We start from the raw sequence: 23587 nt of genomic DNA, 5'->3' as shown, positions 1-23587 counted from the left end.
ATACTGCTTAATATCGTTTTCCATAATGACTGATCAAAATGAATCTGATGTCACCAGAGGAGCCATACACTTGTACACAAGAGAATTACCTTTACATTTTGTTACATTGCATAACATAAGATTTAGTTGGATTGCATGGGAAAATCGATATCCCATACTCTTAGTTTCTGGTTAAAAAAGAAAAGTGAGTATTTTCTGGTTGACTGACTGTCTGAGACCAATTTTTTATTTGTTAGCAGTAAACCAGTATAAGTAGCTTCATGTGAAAAGAGGAAATATAACATATTTTGGAACTGACTTCCACATATCCAGCCAGCTGAGCTATTTTTGATAAAATGCCATAAGGGGGAAAGGGAATCAATCAATTGACAGCCCTCTTTCTTTTTCCAAAAGCAATATAAAAGTGAGAATTACTTTTAAACATTGTCTTATTTCCAAAATTTCTACTCACAACAGAACTATCCAGATTTACATCCTGAGACATTGGCATAACTTATTAAGAACTCAGCCTCTAAATTCACAACCCCTGATTTGGAATCCTGATTCAAGCTTCTATCAAAATGGTGGTCCTCATAAGTTTATTCATATTCTCTGGCCTTCCATTTCCTTGTTTATATACAAAGTACATCATAAGAAACGCTGGGCTTGATGAAGCACAAACTGGAATCAAGATTGCCAGGAGAAATATCAATAACCTCAGATATGCAGATGACACCACCCTTATGGCAGAAAGTGAAGAACTAAAGAGACTCTTAATGAAAGTGAAAGAGGAGAGTGAAAAAGTTGGCTTAAAACTCAACATTAAGAAAAGTAAGATCTTGGCATGCGGTTCCATCACTTCATGGCAAATAAATGGGGAAACAGCGGAAACAGTGGCTGAACTTTATTTTTTTGGACTCAAAAATCACGGCAGATGGTGATTGCAGCTATGAAATTAAAAGACATTTACTCTTTGGAAGGAAAGTTGTGACCAATCTAGACAGCATATTAAAAAACAGAGGGGTTACTTTACCAACAAATTTCCATCTAGTCAGGGCTATGGTTTTTCCAGTGGTCATGTATGGATGTGAGAGTTGGTCTATAGAAAGCTGAGCGCCGAAGAATTGATGCTTTTGAACTGTGGTGTTGGAAAAGACTCTTGAGAGTCTCTTGGACTGAAAGGAGGTCAAACCAGTCCATCCTAAAGGAGATCAGTCCTGGGTGTTCATTGGAAGGACTGATGCTGAAGCTCCAAAACTTTGGCCACCTGTTGTGACTCTTTTGAAAAGACCCTGATGCTGGGAAAGATTGAGAGCAGGAGGAGAAGGGGACAACAGAGGATGAGATGGTTGGATGGCATCACTGACTCAATGGACATGAGTTTGGGTGGTCTGTGGGAGTTGGTGATGGACAGGGAGGCCTGACCTGCTGCAGTTCATGGGGTCGCAAAGAATAGGACATGACTGAGCAACTGAACTGAACTGAAGGGTTAGAGAACAGTATGATTCCCAATTCTGAGGGTTGTTTAAGAATCTGAAGAAACAATACATGTACTTCAAATAGTCTATGACACATTATAATTGATTTTTTAATGTGAGCATTTGCTTCCACAAATATAGAGGAAGATCATTGTATGCACACAAAAGCATAAGTTGATGAAAAGCAAACTTCTTGTTATTATGTAATAGAGAATTGCAATTTCAACTTGCAGCACAAATCAGGTGTCTAAAAACTGGGAGCTACCCTATCTTATCTCTGACACATGTGATTTTTCATCTGAGCTGACACCTACATATTAGAAAAGAAACAAATATCAAGTTGGTTTTAAGCGTGTATTTCCATGTGGGGCTTCCTTGGTGACACAGTGGTAATGCAGCACATATAGGTTCAGTCCCTGTGTTGGGAAGATCCCCTAGACAAGGAAATGCAACCTACACCAGGATTTTCTTGCCTGGAGAATTATTTGGACAAAGGAGCCTCCTGGGCTACAGTCCATGGCGTTACCAAGAGTCAGACATAACTGAAACAACTCAGCATGCATGTATATATGTATGCATGCCCTTGTGGCTCAGATGGTACAGAATCCACCTGCAATACAGAAGATATGGGTTCAATTCCTGAATCAGGAAGATCCCCTGGAAAAGGGAATGGCTAGCCACTCCAATATTATTACTTGGAGAATTCCAAGGACAGAGGAACTGAAAGGCTACAGTCATGGGGTCTCAGAGTTGGACAGGACTGAATGACTAACACACACTTTCACTTGATGAGGTTCATGTGTAAATAGGTCAGTTCAGTTCAGTTCCGTCGCTCAGTCGGGTCCAACTCTCCGCAACCCCATGAATCACAGCACTGCAGGCCTCCCTGTCCATCACCAACTCCCAGAGTTCACTCAAACTCATGTCAACAGAGTCGGTGATGCCATCCAGCCATCTCATTCTCCTCCCACCCTCAACCTTTCCCAGCATCAGAGTCTTTTCCAGTGAGTCAACTCGTCGCATGAGGTGGCCAAAGTATTGCAGTTTCAGCTTTAGCATCAGTCCTTCCAATGAACACCCAGGATTGATCTCCTTTAGAATGCACTGGTTGGATCGCCTTGCAGTCCAAGGGACTCTCAAGAGTCTTCTCCAGCACCACAGTTCAAAAGCATCAATTCTTCGGCGCTCAGCTTTCTTCACAGTCCAACTCTCACATTCACACATGACCACGGGAAAAACCACAGTCTTGACTAGACGGACCTTGGTTGGCAAAGTAATGTCTCTGCTTTTTAATATACTATCAAGGTTGGTCATACTTTCCTTCCAAGAAGTAAATAGTAACCCATTCCAATTAGCCAGAATGAGAGTTATGGAAACATTCTTATCATCTGGAGTAAGTGGTTAGTTAAAGGTCACCACAGAAGATTTTCTTGTTTTTTTTATTGGAGGCAAATTATTTTACAATATTATATTGGTTGGTTTTGCCATACATTGACATGAATTCGCCCCGTGTTTACATCAGTTCCCCCTCCTGAACCCCCCCTCCCACCTCCCTCCTCCCTTTATCCTCCCTCTGGGTCATCCCCGCATGCCAGCCCCTAGCATCCTATAACATGCTTTGAACCTGAACTAGTGATTCGTTTCACATATGACAACATACGTGTTTCAATGCCATTCTCCCAAATCATCCCACCCTCACCCTCTCCCACAGAGTCCCAAAGACTGTTCTATACATCTGTGTCTCTTTTGCTGTCTCGTATACAGAGTTATCATTTGCATCTTTCTAAATTCCATATATATGCGTTAGTATACTGTATTGGTGTTTTTCTTTCTGGCTTACTTCACTCTGTATAATAGGCTCCAGTTTCATCCACCTCATTAGAACTGATTCAAATGTATTCTTTTTAATGGCTGAATAATACTCCATTGTGGATATGTACCAAAGCTTTCTTATCCATTCGTCTGCAGATGGACATTTACGTTGCTTCCATGTCCTGGCTATTATAAACAGTGCTGCAATGAACTTTGGAGTACATGTGTCTCTTTCAATTCTGGTTTCCTCTGTGTGTATGCCCAGGAGTGCAATTGCTGGATCATATGGCAGTTCTATTTCCAGGTTTTTGAGGAATCTCCACACTGTTCTCCATAGTGGCTATACTAGTTTGCATTCCCACCAACAGTGTAAGAGGGTTCCTTTCTCTCCACATCACCCCAGCATTTATTGCATGTAGAATTTTGGATAGCAGCCATTCTGACTGGTGTGAAATGGTATCTCATTGTGGTTTTGATTTGCATCTGTCTGATTATGAGGGATGTTGAGCATTTTTTCATGTGTTTTTTAGCCATCGTTATGTCTTCTTTGGAGAAATGTCTGTTTAGTTCTTTGGCCCATTTTTTGATTGGGTCATTTATTTTTCTGGAATTGAGCTGCAGGAGCTGCTTGTATATTTTGGAGATTAACCCTTTATCAGTTGCTTCATTTGCTATTATTTTCTCCCATTCTGAAGGCTGTCTTTTCACCTTACTTATAGTTTCCTTTGCTGTGCAGAAGCCTTTGATTTTAATTAGGTCCCATTTGTTTATTTTTGCTTTTATTTCCAATATTCTGGGAGGTGGGTCATGGAGGATCCTGTTGTGATTTATGTCAGAGAGTGTTTTGCCTACGTTCTCCTCTAGGAGTTTTATAGAATCTGGTCTTACATTTAGCTCTCTAATCCATTTTGAGTTTATTTTTGTGTATGGTGTTAGGAAGTGTTCTAGTTTCATTCTTTTACAAGTGGCTGACCAGTTTTCCCAGCACCACTTGTTAAAGAGACTGTCTTTTCTCCATTTTATATTCTTGCCTCCTTTGTCAAAGATGAGGTGTCCATAGGTGTGTGGATTTATCTCTATCTCTGGGCTTTCTATTTTGTTCCATTGATCTATATTTCTGTCTTTATGCCAGTACCATACTGTCTTGATGACTGTGGCTTTGTAGTAGAGTCTGAAGTCCGGCAGGTTAATTCCCCCAGTTCCATTCTTCTTCCTCAAGATTGCTTTGGCTATTCGAGGTTTTTTGTATTTCCATACAAATTGTGAGATTATTTGTTCTAGTTCTGTGAAAAATATCATTGGTAGCTTGTAAGGGATTGCATTGACTGTATAAATTACTTTGGGTAGTATACTCATTTTTACAATATTTATTCTTCCAATCCATGAACATGGTATATTTCTCCATCTATTAGTGTCCTCTTTGATTACTTTCAGTAGTGTTTTATAGTTTTCTATGTACAAGTCTTTTGTTTCCTTAGGTAGATATATTCCTAAGTATTTAATTCTTTTCGTTGCAACAGTGAATGGAATAGTTTCCTTAATCTCTCTTTCTATTTTCTCATTATTAGTGTATAGGAATGCAAGGGATTTCTGTGTGTTGATTTTATATCCTGCAACGTTACTGTAATCATTGATTAGCTCTAGTAGTTTTCTGGTAGAGTCTCTAGGGTTTTCTGTGTAGAGGATCATGTCATCAGCGAACAGTGAAAGTTTTACTTCTTCTTTTCCAATTTGTATTCCTTTTATGTCTTTTTCTGCTCTGATTGCTGTGGCCAAAACTTCCAGAACTATGTTGAATAGTAGTGGTGAGAGTGGGCACCCTTGTCTTGTTCCTGACTTTAGGGGAAATGTTTTCAGTTTTTCACCATTGAGGATAATGTTTGCTGTGGGTTTGTCATATATAGCTTTTATTATGTTGAGGTATGTCCCTTCTATTCCCACTTTCTGGAGGGCTTTTATCATAAATGGATGTTGAATTTTGTCGAAGGCTTTCTCTGCATCTATTGAGATAATCATATGATTTTTATTTTTCAGTTTGTTAATGTGGTGTATTATGTTGATTGATTTGCGGATATTGAAGAATCCTTGCATTCCTGGGATAAAGCCCACTTGGTCATGATGTATGATCTTCTTAATATGTTGTTGGATTCTGATTGCTAGAATTTTGTTAAGGATTTTTGCATCTATGTTCATCAGTGATATTGGCCTGTAGTTTTCTTTTTTTGTGGGGTCTTTACCAGGTTTTGGGATGAGGGTGATGGTGGCCTCATAGAATGAGTTTGGAAGTTTCCCTTCCTCAGCAATTTTCTGGAAGAGTTTGAGGAGAAAAGGTGTTAGCTCTTCTCTAAATTTTTGGTAGAATTCGGCTGTGAAGCCGTCTGGACCTGGGCTTTTGTTTGCTGGAAGATTCCTGATTACTTCCTCTAGTTCCGTGCTTGTGATGGGTTTGTTCAGATTTTCTATTTCTTCCTGGTTCAGTTTTGGAAAGTTGTACTTTTCTAGGAATTTGTCCATTTCTTCCAAGTTATTCATTTTATTACCATATAATTGCTGATAGTATTCTCTAATAATCCTTTGTATTTCGGTGTTGTCAGTTGTGATCTCTCCATTTTCATTTCTAATTTTATTGATTTGGTTCTTCTCCCTTTGTTTCTTGATAAGTCTGGCTAGTGGTTTGTCAATTTTATTTACCTTCTCAAAGAACCAGCTTTTGGCTTTGTTGATTTTTGCTGTGGTCTCTTTTGTTTCTTTTGCATTTATCTCTGCCCTAATTTTTACAATTTCTTTCCTTCTACTGACCCTGGAGTTCTTCATTTCTTCCTTTTCTAGTTGTTTTAGATGTAGAGTTAGGTTATTTAGTTGACTTTTTTCTTGTTTCTTGAGGTGTGCCTGTATTGCTACGAACTTCCCCCTTAGCACTGCTTTTACAGTGTCCCAGAGGTTTTGGGTTGTTGTGTTTTCATTTTCATTCATTTCTATGCATATTTTGATTTCTCTTTTGATTTCTTCTATGATTTGTTCATTATTCAGCAGCGTGTTGTTCAGCCTCCATATGTTGGCATTTTTAATAGTTTTTCTCCTGTAATTGAGATCTAATCTTACTGCATTGTGGTCAGAAAAGATGCATGGAATGATTTCAACTTTTTTGAATTTTCCAAGGCTAGATTTATGGCCCAGGATGTGATCTATCCTGGAAAAGGTTCCGTGTGCGCTTGAGAAAAAGGTGAAATTCATTGTTTTGGGGTGAAATGTCCTGTAGATATCTATTAGGTCTAACTGGTCTATTGTATCATTTAAAGTTTGTGCTTCCTTGTTAATTTTCTGTTTAGTTGATCTATCCATAGATGTAAGTGGGGTATTAAAATCTCCCACTATTATTGCATTATTGTTAATTTCCCCTTTCATACTTGTTAGTAATTGTCTTACATATTGCGGTGCTCATATGTTGGGTGCATAAATATTTATAATTGTTATATCTTCATCTTGGATTGATCCTTTGATTATGTAGTTTCCTTCTTTGTCTCTTTTCACAGCCTTTGTTTTAAAGTCTATTTTATCTGATATAAGTATTGCTACTCCTGCTTTCTTTTGGTCTCTATTTGCATGGTCTCTTTTTCCAGCCCTTCACTTTCAGTCTGTATGTGTCCCTCGTTTTGAGTTGGGTCTCTTGCAGACAACATATATGGGGGTCTTGTTTTTGTATCCATTCAGCCAGCCTTTCTCTTTTGGTTGGGGCATTCAACCCATTTACGTTTAAGGTAATTATTGATAAGTATGATCCCATAGCCATTTTCTTTATTGCTTTGGGTTCGAGTTTATACACCCTTTCTGTTTTTCCTGTCTAGAAAAGATCCTTTAGCATTTGTTGGAGAGCTGGTTTGGTGATGCTGAATCCTCTCAGCTTTTGCTTGTCTGTAAAGCTTTTGATTTCTCCTTCATATTTGAATGAGATCCTTGCTGGGTACAGTAGTCTGGGCTGTAGGTTATTTTCTTTCATCACTTTAAGTATGTCTTGCCATTCCCTCCTGGCCTGAAGAGTTTCTGTTGAAAGATCGGCTGTTATCCTTATGGAAATCCCCTTGTGTGTTATTTGCTGCTTTTCCCTTGCTGCTTTTAATATTTGTTCTTTGTGTTTGATCTTTGTTAATTTGATTAATATGTGTCTTGGAGTATTTCACCTTGGGTTTATCCTGTTGGGGACTCTCTGGGTTTCTTGGACTTGGGTGATTATTTCTTTCCCTATTTTAGGGAAGTTTTCAACTATTACTCCTCAAGTATTCTTTCATGGTCTTTCTTTTTGTCTTCTTCTTCTGGGATTCCTATGATTCGAATGTTGGAGCGTTTAACATTGTCCCAGAGGTCTCTAATATTGTTCTCATTTCTTTTAATTTGTTTTTCTTTTTTCCTCTCTGTTTCATTTATTTCTACAATTCTATCTTCTAGCTCGCTTATCCTGTCTTCTGCCTCTGTTATTCTATTGTTTGTTCCCTCCAGAGTGTTTCTGATCTCATCTATTGTATTATTCATTGTATATTGACTCTTTTTTATTTCCTCTAAGTCCTTATTAAACCTTTCTTCCATCTTCTCAATCCTTTTCTCCAGGTTATTTATCTGTAACTCCATTTTGCTTTCAAGATTTTGAATCATTTTCACCACCAAAATTCGAAATTCTTTATCAGGTAGATTCCCTATATCTTCCTCTTTTGTTTGTGTTGGTGGGCATTTATCTTGTTCCTTTACTTGCTGGGTATTTCTCTGTCTCTTCATCTTGATTATAATGCTTTGCTTGGGGTGGCCTTTCCCTCTTCTGGCCGTTTGTGGAGTTCTCTTTATTATGTAGTTTCCTCGCTGTGTGTGGGGTTGGACAGGTGACTTGTCAAGGTTCCCTGGTTATGGAAGCTTGTGTCGGTGTTCTGGTGGGTGCAGCTGGATTTGTTCTCTCTGAAGTGCAATGAAGTGTCCAGTAATGAGTTATGAGATGTCAGTGGTTTGGAGTGACTTTGGGAAGCCTGTATATTGAAGCTCAGGGCTAGTTTCCTGTGTTACTGGAGAATTTGCGTGGTATGTCTTGCTCTGGAACTTGTTGACCCTTGGGTGGGGGACTGGAATGCAAAAGTAGGAAGTCAAGAAACACCTGGAGTAACTGGCAAATTTGGCCTTGGAACACGGAATGAAGCAGGGCAAAGGCTAATAGAGTTTTGTCAAGAGAATGTACTGGTCATAGCAAACACCCTCTTCCAACAACACAAGAGAAGACTCTACACATGGACATCACCAGATGGTCAACACCGAAATCAGATTGATTATATTCTTTGCAACCAAAGATGGAGAAGCTGTATACAGTTAGCGAAAACAAGACCAGGAGCTGACTGTGGTTCAGATCATGAACTCCTTATTGCGAAGTTCAGATTTAAATTGAAGAAATTAGGGAAAACCACTAGACCATTCAGATATGACCTCAATCAAATCCCTTATGATTATGCAGTGGAAGTGAGAAATAGATTTAAGGGACTAGATCTGATTGATAGAGGGCCTGATGAACTCTGGACGGAGGTTCGTGACATTGTACAGGAGACAGGGACCAAGACCATCCCCATGGAAAAGAAATGCAAAAGAGCGAAATGGCTGTCTGAGGAGGCCTTACAAATAGCTGTAAAAAGAAGAGAGGCAAAAAGCAAAGGAGAAAAGGAAAGATATAAGCATCTGAATGCAGAGTTCCAAAGAATAGCAAGGAGAGATAAGAAAGCCTTCCTCAGTGATCAATGCAAAGAAATAGAGGAAAACAACAGAATAGGAAAAACAAGAGACCTCTTCAAGAAAATTAGAGATTCCAAGGGAACATTTCATGCAAAGATGGGCTCGATAAAGGATAGAAATGGTATGGACCTAACAGAAGCAGAAGATATTAAGAAGAGGTGGCAGGAATACACAGAAGAACTGTACAAAAAAGATCTTCACGACCAAGATAGTCACGATAATGTGATCACTGACCTAGAGCCAGACATCTTGGAATGTGAAGTCAAGTGGGCCTTAGAAAGCATCACTACGAACAAAGCTAGTGGAGGTGATGGAATTCCAGTTGAGCTATTTCAAGTCTTGAAAGATGATGCTGTGAAAGTGCTGCACTCAATATGCCAGCAGATTTGGAAAACTCAGCAGTGGCCACAGGACTGGAAGAGGTCAGTCTTCATTCCAATCCCAAAGAAAGGCAATGCCAAAGAATGCTCAAACTACCGCACAGTTGCACTCATCTCACACGCTAGTAAAGTCATGCTCAAAATTCTCCAAGCCAGGCTTCAGCAGTATGTAAACCGTGAACTCCCAGATGTTCAAGCAGGTTTTAGAAAAGGCAGAGGCACCAGAGATCAAATTGCCAACATCTGCTGGATCATAGAGAAAGCAAGAGAGTTTCAGAAAAACTTCTATTTCTGCTTCATTGACTATGCCAAAGCCTTTGACTCTGTGGATCACAATAAACTGTGGAACATTCTGAAAGAGATGGGAATCCCAGACCACCTGACCTGCCTCTTGAGAAACCTGTATGCAGGTCAGGAAGCAACAGTTAGAACCGGTCATGGAACAACAGACTGGTTCCAAATAGGAAAAGGTGTACGTCAAGGTTGTATATTGTCACCTTGCTTATTTAACTTATATGCAGAGTACATCATGAGGAACGCTGGGCTGGAAGAAGCACAAGATGGAATCAAGATTGCTGGGAGAAATATCAATAACCTCAGATATGCAGATGACACTACCCTTATGGCAGAAAGTGAAGAGGAACTCAAAAGCCTCTTGATGAAAGTGAAAGAGGAGAGTGAAAAGGTTGGCTTGAAGCTCAACATTCAGAAAACAAAGATCATGGCATCTGGTCCCATCACTTCATGGGAAATAGATGGAAAAACAGTGGAAACAGTGTCAGACTTTGTTTTTTTGGGCTCCAAAATCACTGCAGATGCTGATTGCAGCCATGAAATTAAAAGACGCTTGCTCCTTGGAAGGAAAGTTATGACCAACCTTGATAGTATATTAAAAAGCAGAGACATTACTTTGCCAACCAAGGTCCGTCTAGTCAAGGCAATGGTTTTTCCCGTGGTCATGTATGGATGTGAGAGTTGGACTGTGAAGAAAGCTGATCGCCGAAGAATCGATGCTTTTGAACTGTGGTGTTGGAGAAGACTCTTGAGAGTCCCTTATACTGCAAGGAGATCCAACCAGTCCATTCTAAAGGAGATCAATCCTGGATGTTCATTGGAGGGACTGATGCTAAAGCTGAAACTCCAATACTTTGGCCACCTCATGAGACGAGCTGACTCACTGGAAAAGACTCTGATGCTGGGAAAGGTTGGGGGCGGGAGGAGAAGGGGACGACGGAGAATGAGATGGCTGGATGGCATCACCGACTCTGTGGACATGAGTTTGAGTGTACTCCGGGAGTTGGTGGTGGACAGGGAGGCCTGGCGTGCTGTGATTCATGGGGTCGCGGAGAGTCGGACACGACTGAGCGACTGAACTGAACTGAACTGAACTGATGGAGACGTTTGATGAGCTCCTATCGATTAATGTTCCCTGGAGTCAGGAGTTCTCTGGTGTTCTCAGGATTCGGGTTTAAACCTCTTGCCTCTGGTTTTTGGTCTTATTCTTGGAGTAGCCTCTAGACATCTCTATCTGTCATTTCCAAGGTGGTTCCCTCTGTTTTAGCTTCTGTTTGCTGGTCTCTTCAGTGTCTAATTTCCACCCTGATACTAGGGGGTGGGTGGACACTTTTTAAGGCTCAGTTGTTCAGTCCTGTTCTGTGAAGGGAGGAACGCTGCAGACGAATATCTCCAGAGTCTGTGGGGAGTGCTCGCAGCGTCTCGGCCAGACTGGGTTTGCCCCCGCTCACAGCACGTATGCTGTCCCAGTCTACAGTGCACAGGCTCTAGTTTGCTCTGCCGGGAACTGTCCGAGGCCGGAGCTGGGTTGTATGCACTTCTCAGGTCTGAGCGGCTCAAGTTCAGGTTCTCGGGTACTCCACAAAGGCGCAGACTTGGTTGGGCCTGCGTTTTGTGCCTTCCCTGGTCCGAGCAGTTCAGGGGACCAGGTGTTTGGCGAGCGCGGTCTCTGCGACTTATCGCCTCCCCAGTCCTTGCCACTCAGTCTTCTGGGTGTACAACCGGTGCACCTTCTCAGGGGGATATCGACCGGCCCGAGCCCAAGAAGTCCTGATTAGCAACAAGCCTGTCTGCAGTTTGTATCAGATGCCTTTCTGGGGCCGCGGTTGCCCGCTCCGGCTCTGGCTGCGCTCCCTGCCTGTCTCGGCGGGGTATGAGGGGTGGGCCAGCCACAGCAGGCTCGCTCTGCTCAGTCCTTTATTCTGTGAGCGGGGCTGGCCGAGTCTTAGGTTAGAGCTTTCCGTCTTTTCGTGGGGAAACTATCCCACAGTCTGTTTTGCTCTCCCCAGTTCTCTCAAATTGTTCTCGCGGCATTCAAGCCCAGTCCTCTCTCTAAGCATTTCAGCCGGCTCCTCCCTGCCCAGCCCCCGCTTGCTAATGGCGTATGCGGGCGTCTGCACTGCTTCTCCGCTGGGAGTTACCGTTTGGCGGGTAATTTGTGGGTTTTAAAAAAATCTTAAAAAAAAAAGAGGGTTATGTGGCCCCCTGAGCTTCCAGGGCTCCCCACAGATTCGCCAGTGAGAGTGTTTCCTGGTGTTTCTAAACTTCTCTCTTTTTAAAGCCTCCCTTCCCGGGACGGAGCTCCATCCTTACTTCTTTTGTCTCGCTTTTTATCTTTTATGTTTTTTCCTACCTCCTTTCGAAGACAATGGGCTGCTTTTCTGGGTGCCTGATGTCCTCTGCCAGCATTCAGAAGTTGTTTTGTGGACTTTACTCTGCGTTCAAATGTTCTTTTGATGAATTTGTAGGGGAGAGAGTGGTCTCGCTGTCCTATTCCTCCGCCATCTTGTTCCTTCTCTCCAGAAGATTTTCTATTAAACTTATTTATGACATTATGACCTACACTATGGGCTACATAGTCATCCATGTACAGTATTGTTTTCGTTGATATCAGCAATGTTTCTGCTTCATATAGTCCTTTATCTTAGAGAAGTTCAGGGGATATACTTTCAAAGTTATGTAAGTTTGAAGTGCTAGATCAAGAATTTAGAGTTGCTTCTTCCCAGGTTCATGGAATTGACTGGATAGTGACTATAAATAAAGAGACAGCTTGACGAGTAAAAAAAGAATAGGTCATTGAGAGAATAAACAAGAGAGAGAGGGAATACTAAAAAAAAGCTGTATGATTTCTAGTCTAACAGATTTGCAGGATGATGAAGAGGCTGTGCAGAAAAGATGGTGTAAAAACTTTGAATTGCTGTTTACCTTGTGATACTCAGGGTGGATATCTAGGTAAACAGAGTATTAAACAACAAGAGTGCTCAAAATAAAGAAAAGGATAGGGAACCAAAAATAGCCATAGGCAACTCTGTGATTAGGTGCTCCTGAGGCTAAAGGGGTCTAAGCAGCAGGAAAAAAAAAAAAAAAAATCCCTGAGCATTAGAGACTCAAGTGCAGCCAAAAGAAGAGTCAGTCTGTCTTCTCTGGGCCATAATGGTCAGATAATGCAGCCTGGGGTGGGAGTAATTCATCAATATATGCTGCTCCATCTTGAGACTAAACTCAATACCTTCCTTTGCCACCTTATCAAAAGAAGAATACTAATCTATTAGAACACAGTTTTATGGCATAGAAAAGGAGAAAAAATAAGAGAATGTTTTCCTTTGAAATATGTCATTGGTTAACGATAAAGAATACAAACAGGCTGTTAAACTGGAACTTTTCAGTTCTCTCTGGTATGAAGCCATTAGTTTCAGTTGTCACACAATTAAGTTCTTTTTTAAAACATAACCGGTTGATTTTTATCATTCCCATTGATATATCTGACAGAATATTCACTGACCCTACTCATTCATGATTTAGTACTCTATTACCCTAATGAGTTAAAATGATTTTGTTTCGAATGTGAGAGGTTTTGGTTAGCATGATCCTATATTGGGGTTAAAGTCAATAGCAAATAATATCTTTTCCTATAATCTGTTACAAAAATAAATCTGATCCATCTAGGAGCTGGCTTGATGTGTGTCCCTGCTCTACATTCTCTTCATTACATTATAACCACACTTTTCAATGGACTATTCAATATTTGAGCATTTGTTTCTGCATTAGGAAATTTTCAAGCATACAGAAAAGCTTCAATAATTTTATAATGAACACATACATTCACCATGCAAATTCTAAATTAGCATTTTACTCTATTTGTTTTATTTCATATCTCACCATCCATGTGCCATTCAATCCATTATTATCCTAATTTTTCAATGAATTACACAATAAATAGAAAAAATCCACTTTCCCCTAAAACACTAACACAGCCTATTATCTATTAGAGCTCAATATTTATTAGGAATTTTTGCCTTCCTGTAAAGTTTACATAAAAGAAAATGCACACACCTTGAGTGTACAATCACTGTATTAGGCAACAAACCATGAATCCTGGAAGTTCAGAGAGCGGTAAGTAGAGTATCAGTTCAGTTCAGTTCAGTTCAGTCGCTCAGTAGTGTCCGACTCTTTGCAACCCCATGAACTGCAGCACGCCAGGCCTCCCTGTCCATCACCAACTCCCGGAGTACACCCAAACCCATGTCCATTGAGTCGGTGATGCCATCCAACCATCTCATCCTCTGTCATCCCCTTCTCCTCCTGCCCTCAATCTTTCCCAGCATCAGGCTTCCCTGGTGGCTCAGAATAAAGAATCCATCTGCAGTGTGGAAGACCTGGGTTTGATCCCTATATTCAATGAAGATCTTGCAGTCTTGCAAAAATCACTAATTAGTTCTAGAAGTTTGTGCAGATACCTTAGTATTTTCTATACAAGCAGTACTGTTATATGCATACAGGGGCAGCTTTAGCTCTTTCTTTCCAATCTGCATGCATTTTATTTTCTTATCTTGCCTCATCTCACTGAATGTCTTGAACAGGTGTGATTAGAGTGACCATTCTCGCCTTTTTCTCAGTCTTGGAAGGCTAGCATTCACATTTTCACCACTAAGTATGATGTTAACTATGAGGTCTTTTATAGATGCTCTTTCTTATCACATTAAAGAAGTTCTTTTCAAACCACTAGTTTGTTCAGAATGTTAATCAAAGTGCTTATTATTTAGTAAAAGTGTGTATTATTTTTCAAATGCATTTTCTCCATAAATTCAAAAAATTGTGTGTTTTTCTTCTTTTAGCAGCTAACATAATGGATTATGATTTCTAAATATTGACCTAAAACTCCACTTATTTTATTTTTATCTCCAAATATTTCAGATGTATTCTTTTTTATAATCCTCTATAATAAAAAATAAATCATTTCCTTAATTAATTCAGGTATTTGGCTACTTTAAGAATGTGAATTACGATGCTAATCTTAAGACTTCCCTGGTGGTCTAGAGGTTAAGAACCCACCTGCCAGTGCAGGGGACATGGGTTCAATCCCTGGTCCAGAAAGATCCCACATGCTGCTGGACAGGCTGGGTCCATTCACCAGTTAGGAGCCTGTGCTCTAGAGCCTGGGACCCATAACTACTGAAGCCCATATGCCCTAAAGTCCGTGCTCTGAAACAAGAGAAACCACTGAAATGAGAAACCCAAGCACTGCAACTAGAGAGGAGCCCCAGCCCCCACTCGCCTCAACCAGAGAAAGCTCCTGTACAGCAACAAACACCCAATACAAACAAAAATAAATATTTAAAAAAATGCTAATCCTGCCTGAAATATAGTTTAGATATTTATCCCCTTATCAATCTTTTAAGGCAATTATTTTTTGTAATTACATTTTTTAGGGTTTCATTAAGATATAACATTTTTTGCTTAAAAGAATTCAGTAACATATCTGAGACAGTCTTAAAGCCCTTTTTTTGGCTGGTTTGTTTGTTTACTTTCTCTACCATGTAACATGTGTAACAAGACCTCTTTAAGCCAATGTGCGCTGTGCTTACATTTTCTTCTCAGTATGCTAGTCATTATAATTCATTCAAAATAAAATAATTGTTTGATACTCCAAATTAAGTACCATCAAAACCAATATAAAAGATTAAAATTGACATATATGTATCTTATAAACATGAAAATAATCATTGTCCAAGATTTTAAGGCATAAATAAAGTTTTGAAATAAGCATATATGAATATAGTCACTTTGATAAGAGTGAGCTGAAATAAATTATTTTGGGGAAATTTTAAACAACATAATAAAATATTACTTCAAATTCTGTAAAAATACATTCTAGTTATCATTTGAATATTAAAAATTTCTTCTATAGATCTGATCAAAGAAAAAAGTTAACTTTGTGGATTTGAAATTATTTATTTAATGTGGAATCTGATCATTTTTCCCATATGCAATTTAGATTTTTACTCATAATTAATAGTACCAGTATAAGAATTAATGTTTAAACAATACCTATTTTGTTATTATTACAAGCAACAATGTCTTTCTTTACATTTTTACAAGGTCAATACTTTAAACAATTCATATTCCTCTTTTTGCTAAATATGAATTAAGGGTTCAATACATTTTTGTTGACAATTTGGTGTTATGGAAATCAATAAAAATATATAGAAAGCTGTTAGATTTAATTAGTGTGACGGAACCAGAAAATCTTTCCATCAGTTATGATTTATGATATTTGTGAAAACTTTATAATTCCATGATTTTTAATTGACAGAAGAAGCTGAAATAAGAGGAAAAGTTCTCTAAAGTATCAGAATCAATCAAAAATGTTTAACACGTCTCTTATGACCCCTACATAATTACATTCCACACTCACAACAGCAGCAATAAGAATCATGATAAATACAACACAAGTGTACAAGGAAGCACATCTAGCAATTTCAACTCATAATGAGTCACTGTTACTCATTACGCTCATTGTCAGGTTACAAAATGGTTTCACAGGAAGAACGTCTTGCTGAACAGCTTTTAATAACTAATTACTATTATAGTTATCTTTTTCTTTGTTAGAGTTTCCTCATCTGTAAAATAAGGACTAAAATAAATAGCTGTGAAAGCTCTTCCAAGGTTACTAATATTTTACTTTTTTTTTTTCCTGATTCATCACATATAGCTTAAAAGTTAAAAAGAAATGCTAAAAATCTTATATGAAACTTTTAATAATTAATTATTAAATGTGACTGGAATGCAATATTTATATTTATTATTATTTCAGTAACTACATGGTGCCTAGAAAGGTGTGTTTCTGGAACTGGATGAATTGCTAGTTTGTAGCAAAAAGAACTCTTTTTGTTGGTTGTCAACATGGCTAGGCCATGATACCCAGATATTTGTATTTTAGATGAAATTCAAATTTAAGTCAATGGACTTTGAATAAAGCAGATTAACCCTCATAAAGTGAGTGAGCCTCATCAAATCCTTTGAAGGAAGGCCTTAAGAGAAAAAGACTGAAATCTCCAGGGGATGAAGGGATTCTGCCCCAGCCTGTCTTTGGAACTCAAGCTGAAACAATCAACTCCTCCCTGGATTTCCAGGCAGTTTTGATATCCCCTGGTTCGCTGTAGCATACAATTAACTGTTTTCAACCATGGAGATGTGGGACGTAGTATGGGGAGAAGATGATAGGGTGGTTTATTCAATATCTCCCTAAGGACAATGCTAATTATGAGGACTGTCATATTGGTTTGCTGCTGCTTACTACCTTTGAAGTGCTAATGGAAGAAAATAGCTGTGTTGGTCAAATAACTATAAACTCAGATCATATTATAAAAATAGGAAAACCTCTGTCTTACTTTCCTAAGTGCCACAAACTGAATGGATTAAAATAATAGAAATTAATTTTATCACAGTTCTAGATGCTGCAGAATTTGGGCAGGGCCATACTCTCTTTCAAAACTCAAGAAAGATTTTGCATTGCATTTCCCTAGATTCTGTTTTTTTTCTTCATATAAGGATACGTAAATAAGGATGCATATCCATGTATTCAAGAATCTTTCAATGAGTGAAGATTCATTTTATTCCAAAATTATTTCATCTTAATTAATTATATCTTCAAAGACCCTATTTCCAAATTAGGTCATGTTCTGAGGTTCCAGGTGAACACGAACTTTGGACAGACACTACTCAACCCAGCACAGTTATCACGAACTGTATTAAAAGAAATCCCTTTCTTACGTCTAGAAGCGTGACTATGGTGGAAATCAATTTCAAGATTGGATTTTGAGGGAAATAAATTACAAAGAAAACTGAATCCACCTCCTTGGCAAGTCTCTTTTTGGTATACAGAATTCTGAGATGGCTCCCAAGATTTCAATTCCTGGTAGGAATAGGCATTCCTTCAGGTATTCAATCAAACACTAACCCAGATACTGTTATAAAGATGTTTTGCAGATTTGGTTAATGTTCTAAGCAAACTGAATTTTAAATAAGAGATTATTCTTGGTGAGTCTGGTCTAATCAGGTGATCATTTACCAGGAAGTCATTTCTTCCTAGTAAAAGATATTTACAGCAAGAGAGGTATTCAACACAAGGGAGGTTGGCCATTGATATCTCTGAAGATAGACGGTTCATATACTGCAAATTTGTGGTAAACCTTTTTGAGCTGAGCTCTGCCACCAGCTGCCATCCAGCAAGGAAGCAATACTTCAAGCCACAATATCAAGGAACTGCATTCTTCCACAACCACATGTGCCTGGAAAAGGAAAGTTATCTTCTGATGATAGCACAGCCTGGTCAAGACCTTGATTTTAACCTTGCGAAAACCTGAGCAGAGAATGGAATAAAACCTGCCCAGATTTCTGACCTATAGTTTTAATGAATGGGCATTATCTTCAACTGATAAATGTGTGGTAACTTGCTTGAAACAATAAAAACATAATATCCTCCACCTAAATTCTGGCTTTGACAAGGAAGAATTGGACAGATTTCTTCCATGGCTCAGCAGTAAAGAAAACGCCTACCAGTGCAGGAGACACAGGTTCCATCCCTAGGTTGGGAAGATCCCCTGAAGAAGGAAATGGCAACCAACTCCAGTATTCTTGCCTAGGAAATTCCATGGATAGAGGAGCCTGGCAAGCTTCAGTCCATGGTGTCACAAAGAGTTGGGCATGACTGAGTGACTGAGCATGAACACAAATTATAATTACAGCTCAAAAGACAGCATTCAAATTTGCAGAATTACGCAGTAAGAAATAACTCTGTCACACACTTCACATCTGTGTCCATGAAGGTCACCATTCATCAGCCCCACACTATTACTCAGAAATGACCAATTTGCTTGATCTTCATCACCAAAGTACATTCTCCATCAGTGTAGGAGTTATTGTTTTGTACATCACTGAGCTAACACAGAGCATAGACTGTCAAATCGTACTTATACACGGGAAGCTGTGTCCAGTCTCAAGGCACACTCATCATTTCAAACATACAAAATCAAGAAATGCAAACAAAGTTGAGAAACCTGGGACACAGAGTGTGATTCTCCAGGATTTTTGTTGGACATGTGCTCCCTGTCCCACTTTACATATTGGGCAGCGTGTTAGGTCATAAAACATGTCTGTGGAATTTCCCTGGTGGTCCAGTGGTTAAGACTCTGTGCTTCCAATGCAGGGCTGTATGGGACATGGGCTCAATCCCTGCTCAGGGAAATAAGATCCCACATGCCGTGGGGTGCACCAAAAAAGCAAACAAACAAAAAAACACCAACAACAAATGAAAACACAACTAAACTACTGTCTTTGTTTTATAATTAGACCTGCCAGCGAACTTCCCAAGAATCCATGTCCCATAGGTTCTGTGTTGGTTTGCTGCTGCTGCTAAGTCACTTCAGTTGTGTCCGACTCTGTGCGACCCCATAGACAGCAGCCCACCAGGCTCCTCCGTCCCTGGGATTCTCCAGGCAAGAACACTGGAGTGGGTTACCATTTCCTTCTCCAATGCAGGAAAGTGAAAAGTGAAAGTGAAGTCACTCAGTCGTGTCTGACTCTTAGCAACCCAGTGAACTGCAGCCTACCAGGCTCCTCCGTCCATGGGATTTCCCAGGCAAGAGTACTGGAGTAGGGTGCCATTGCCTTCATGCTACACTGAAGACAACATATTGAGAATAGTTTTACACAAAGCTGCTCCTCCTAGCAAATACTGATGGTCTATTAACCCTAAGATCAATTATCAGTGTGTTTATAATGACATCAAAGGGTCAGCTACCTTCTCTCTGAGCATCCTCAGGGCAAAGAGAAATGAATGGCTTGCAAACCACCTGCTTGACTCCTTTCCACCTGCTACTTCCCTGGTACCTATAGCATTGTTGGGCACATAGTATGCAAATAACCATCTCCTTAATGACTGAATGAAGTGAATCTGACCAATAGCTGTTGGCAATGGGGAATACTATGTTCAGAAGGAACCTGGGGACCATATCTAGACTCCAGCGAAAGAGTGTAACTTCATTCAGTCAGTTCAGTTCAGTTCAGTCGCTCAGTCGTGTCCGACTCTTCGTGACCCCATGAATCACAGCACGCCAGGCCTCCCTGTCCATCAACAACTCCCGGAGTTCACTCAAACTCATGTCCATTGAGTCGGTGATGCCATCCAGCCATCTCATTCTCTGTCGTCCCCTTCTCCTCCTGCCCCAATCCTTTCCAGCATCAGAGTCTTTTCCAGTGAGTCAACTCGTCGCATGAGGTGGCCAAAGTATTGCAGTTTCAGCTTTAGCATCAGTCCTTCCCATGAACACCCAGGATTGATCTCCTTTAGAATGGACTGGTTAGGTGGCAACATATAAACATAGAGGAGAATTGAGAAATTTCATTGTCCACACACTTGTCTCCATTGCCCTTCTAAACAGACTATAGTCTCCCTGATAAGTAATAATCAACCAAACTGATTTAGCACCCTAAATGTCAAGAATATACAAATTTTGAAAGTGAAAGAAAGGGTTTCTCTGGTGGCGCTGGGGTCAAGAATCCACCTTCCAAAGCAGGAGACACAGCTTCGATTCAGGTATGGGAAGATCCCACATACAGCAGAGCAACTAAGTCTGAGCACCACAAACTTGTGCTCTAGAGCCTGGGAGCCACAACTACTGAAGCCTGCATGCCCTAGGGCCTGTGCTCCATGACAAGGGAAGCCACTGCAATGAGAAGCCCACGCACGGCAACTAGAATGTAGCACCCACTTGCCACAACTGGAGAAAAGCCCTTGCAACAAGGAAGACCGAGCACAGGCAAAAATAAATCAATTAATTAAATTATAAAAAAAGGAAGTGAAAGAAAAAGATGATAGCTTTTGAACTTCACTGATCAACAAGTTATGGTATCCTTAGTTTCTTTCAGATTTCCTGTTTATGGATTTGTAAAAGACGCTTACTCCTTGGAAGGAAAGTTATGACCAACCTAGATAGTATATTAAAAAGCAGAGACATCACTTTGCCAACCAAGGTCCGTCTAGTCAAGACTATGGTTTTTCCCGTGGTCATGTTGGATGGGAGAATTGGACTGTGAAGAAAGCTGATCGCCGAAGAATTGATGCTTTTGAACTGTGGTGTTGGAGAAGACTCTTGAGAGTCCCTTGGACTGCAAGGAGATCCAACCAGTCCATTCTAAAGGAGATCAATCCTGGGTGTTCATTGGAAGGACTGATGCTAAAGCTGAAACTGCAATACTTTGGCCACCTTATGCGACGAGTTGACTCACTGGAAAAGACTCTGATGCTGGGAAAGGTTGGAGGCGGGAGGAGAAGGGGACGACAGAGAATGAGATGGCTGGATGGCATTACCGACTAGATGGACATGAGTTTGAGTGACCTCCAGGAGTTGTTGATGGACAGGGAGGCCTGGCGTGCTGTGATTCATGGGGTCGCAAAGAGTCGGACACTACTAAGCGACTGAACTGAACTGAACTGAAGGACACTTTATTATTCCTGTTCTTTGGTTTGTGCTTAACTATCTTCATAAAATTAATGGAACAGATGATTGTTTCCTATGGGATTTAGATAGACCTCATTCATAGTCTGTATTATAATTCAAGGCTAGTTATCTGCAATCATCTCTGTTAGTTTACTAAGGATGCCATCACAGAGAACTATAGACTTGATGGCTTAAAGAACAGAAATTTATTTTCTTACAGTTCTGGGAGGCTGAAAATCCAAGATTAAGACATAGGTGGGGCTGGGTGCATTCTGGGGTCTCTCTTCATGGCATGTTTTATCTGTCTTCACAAGGTCTTTCTACTTCATGTATTTGTGTCCTAATATCTTTTATAAGGAGACAAATCGCATTGGATTAGGACCTACCCTAATGATCTTTGTGGTGTTGATGCAGTCACTAAGTCATGTCTGACTCTTTGAGATCCCTGGACTGTAGCCTGCCAAGTGCCTCTGTCCATGGGATTTCCCAGGCAAGGATATGGAATGGGTTGCCATTTCCTTCTCCAGGGGCTCTTCCTGACCCAGGGATCAAACCCACAGCTCCTGCATTGCAGGTGAATTCTTTATCTCTGAGCTGCCAAGGAAGCCCATCTTATAAATTTAATTACCATTTTAAAGGCCAGAACTCCAAATACAGTCATATAGAAAGCTACTAGGGATTAATATTTCAACATATGAATGAGGTAGGGGCACAGTTCACCCCATAATATCACCCAAGGCAGAGAATCATCATGCATTTCATGGGAGAGTTAATTTTTAAGCACTGTTCTATTGTACTTGACTTTAAAGAAACTATTTTCTCCTTCATGGAAAAGTATAATGTTTTCTTCTTCAATAAGATTCATTTGTGAGTGCGTGTGATGTGCACTTTTTGCTAAAGTGATTCCCAACCTTTGGCAGGAATAGATTACTGACAGTACCAAAGTATGTTAATAAAATTATGGAGGCACAAAACTAGGGTACATAATGTGACTCAGATAGCCAGAACTCACCATTTGAACTGATAAATCTCCGTAAAATTATTTTCGAGGAAAAAACAGATCTATTAAGGAAATGCTTTTTTGTTGGTAAATTTAAATATATATAAAGAAAGATAGTAGTTTCTAGAATCATTATGAATTCAGTGATAACCAAAATAGCACAGTGAAAATTAGTGAGCTTTTAAAGAGTCTCTGAGTCATCAATGACTTTTGAAAAGTTGCCAAAGTTTCTAAAGAAAATATTGTTTAGTGGATTTTAAGCGAAAATTAGATGCAATTATTTTCTTTGATGACAGGGTTTTACAGAAATGCTGATTATTGCTAAAAAAATGGTCTGCCTATGTTGTCATCAATAATCTAATTTTTTCTTCAAGCATTCTGAACTAAGTTATACTTTTTGTCTTAGAATTTTTTATTTAAGAATTCAGGGCTGCAAATTTTCACAACTACTTTCTATTATTCAAAAATTTACAGGACTCTGAAATATTCTAATATTTGAAATACACAATATATCTTTAATAGATGTACTATGTCATATGTTTGTAAATACAGATCTGTGAATCTATTTAATCTATTTTTCTTTTCCGTATGCCACATGAAGGCATGGATCATGTCTGTTTTGTGAATTATAGTAAATAACATATCAAGGAACTTACCTAGCAAGTGATTTTATAAATTAAAAGGTAAAAAACTTTTAGACTTCCAGTTGCAGCTTAGATATGTAAATAGATAGTCATCATTTCACATAAACAATAAGAAAAACATGAACAAACTGAAAAATAATGATTTTACATAAACCCCAAGGTCTTGGAACCAACCACTTCACTCGAGCACCTGCAGTGAGATACTGCAGCCAAGAACTTATTTCCTGGGCAGAAGCCACAGGATACCATGTAAGTCAATAGGAGGATTAGACTGGAAATTCTGCCAGTTTGCTGGAAGCTGAAAAGCCTAAGAATGAGAAGCAAGTAGATGCAATAGACACAATAACATTTCCGCAGACATTTCCTACAGAAACCCCAGAAATCTCTCAAATCTTCTCTTGGCCTTGAAGAAAGTGTCCACCAGCCGTATGTAGCAAGTGCCCATAGCCCGTGGAGAGAATGAGTAAATACACAGAAAGCTTCCCCTTACGGAGCAAAAGGCCTGATTTGCCAGGGGAAGAAAGTCAACAAGTAGAATGGTGAAATTCCATTACAGTTGGGTGAGTGAACTCAGTACAGCTCCAGCCTCCATTCCACTGAAGGAGGCAAAAAAGTCGTAATCCACAGGAAATAGAATCTGAAGGCTAGAGACCAGGAATACTGGAGAGTTAGGTATTGCTGCTTCAATCAAGAAAGGGACTAGGGTAGCAGAGGAAAGTCTTACTCCTGAAGGAAAACAAGA

The sequence above is a fragment of the Moschus berezovskii genome, chromosome 18 (assembly GCF_049115385.1).
Source record: "Moschus berezovskii isolate FMDL1 chromosome 18, NW_MosBer_1.0, whole genome shotgun sequence".
Lineage (NCBI taxonomy): Eukaryota > Metazoa > Chordata > Mammalia > Artiodactyla > Moschidae > Moschus > Moschus berezovskii.
This window is presented reverse-complemented; position numbering follows the sequence as displayed.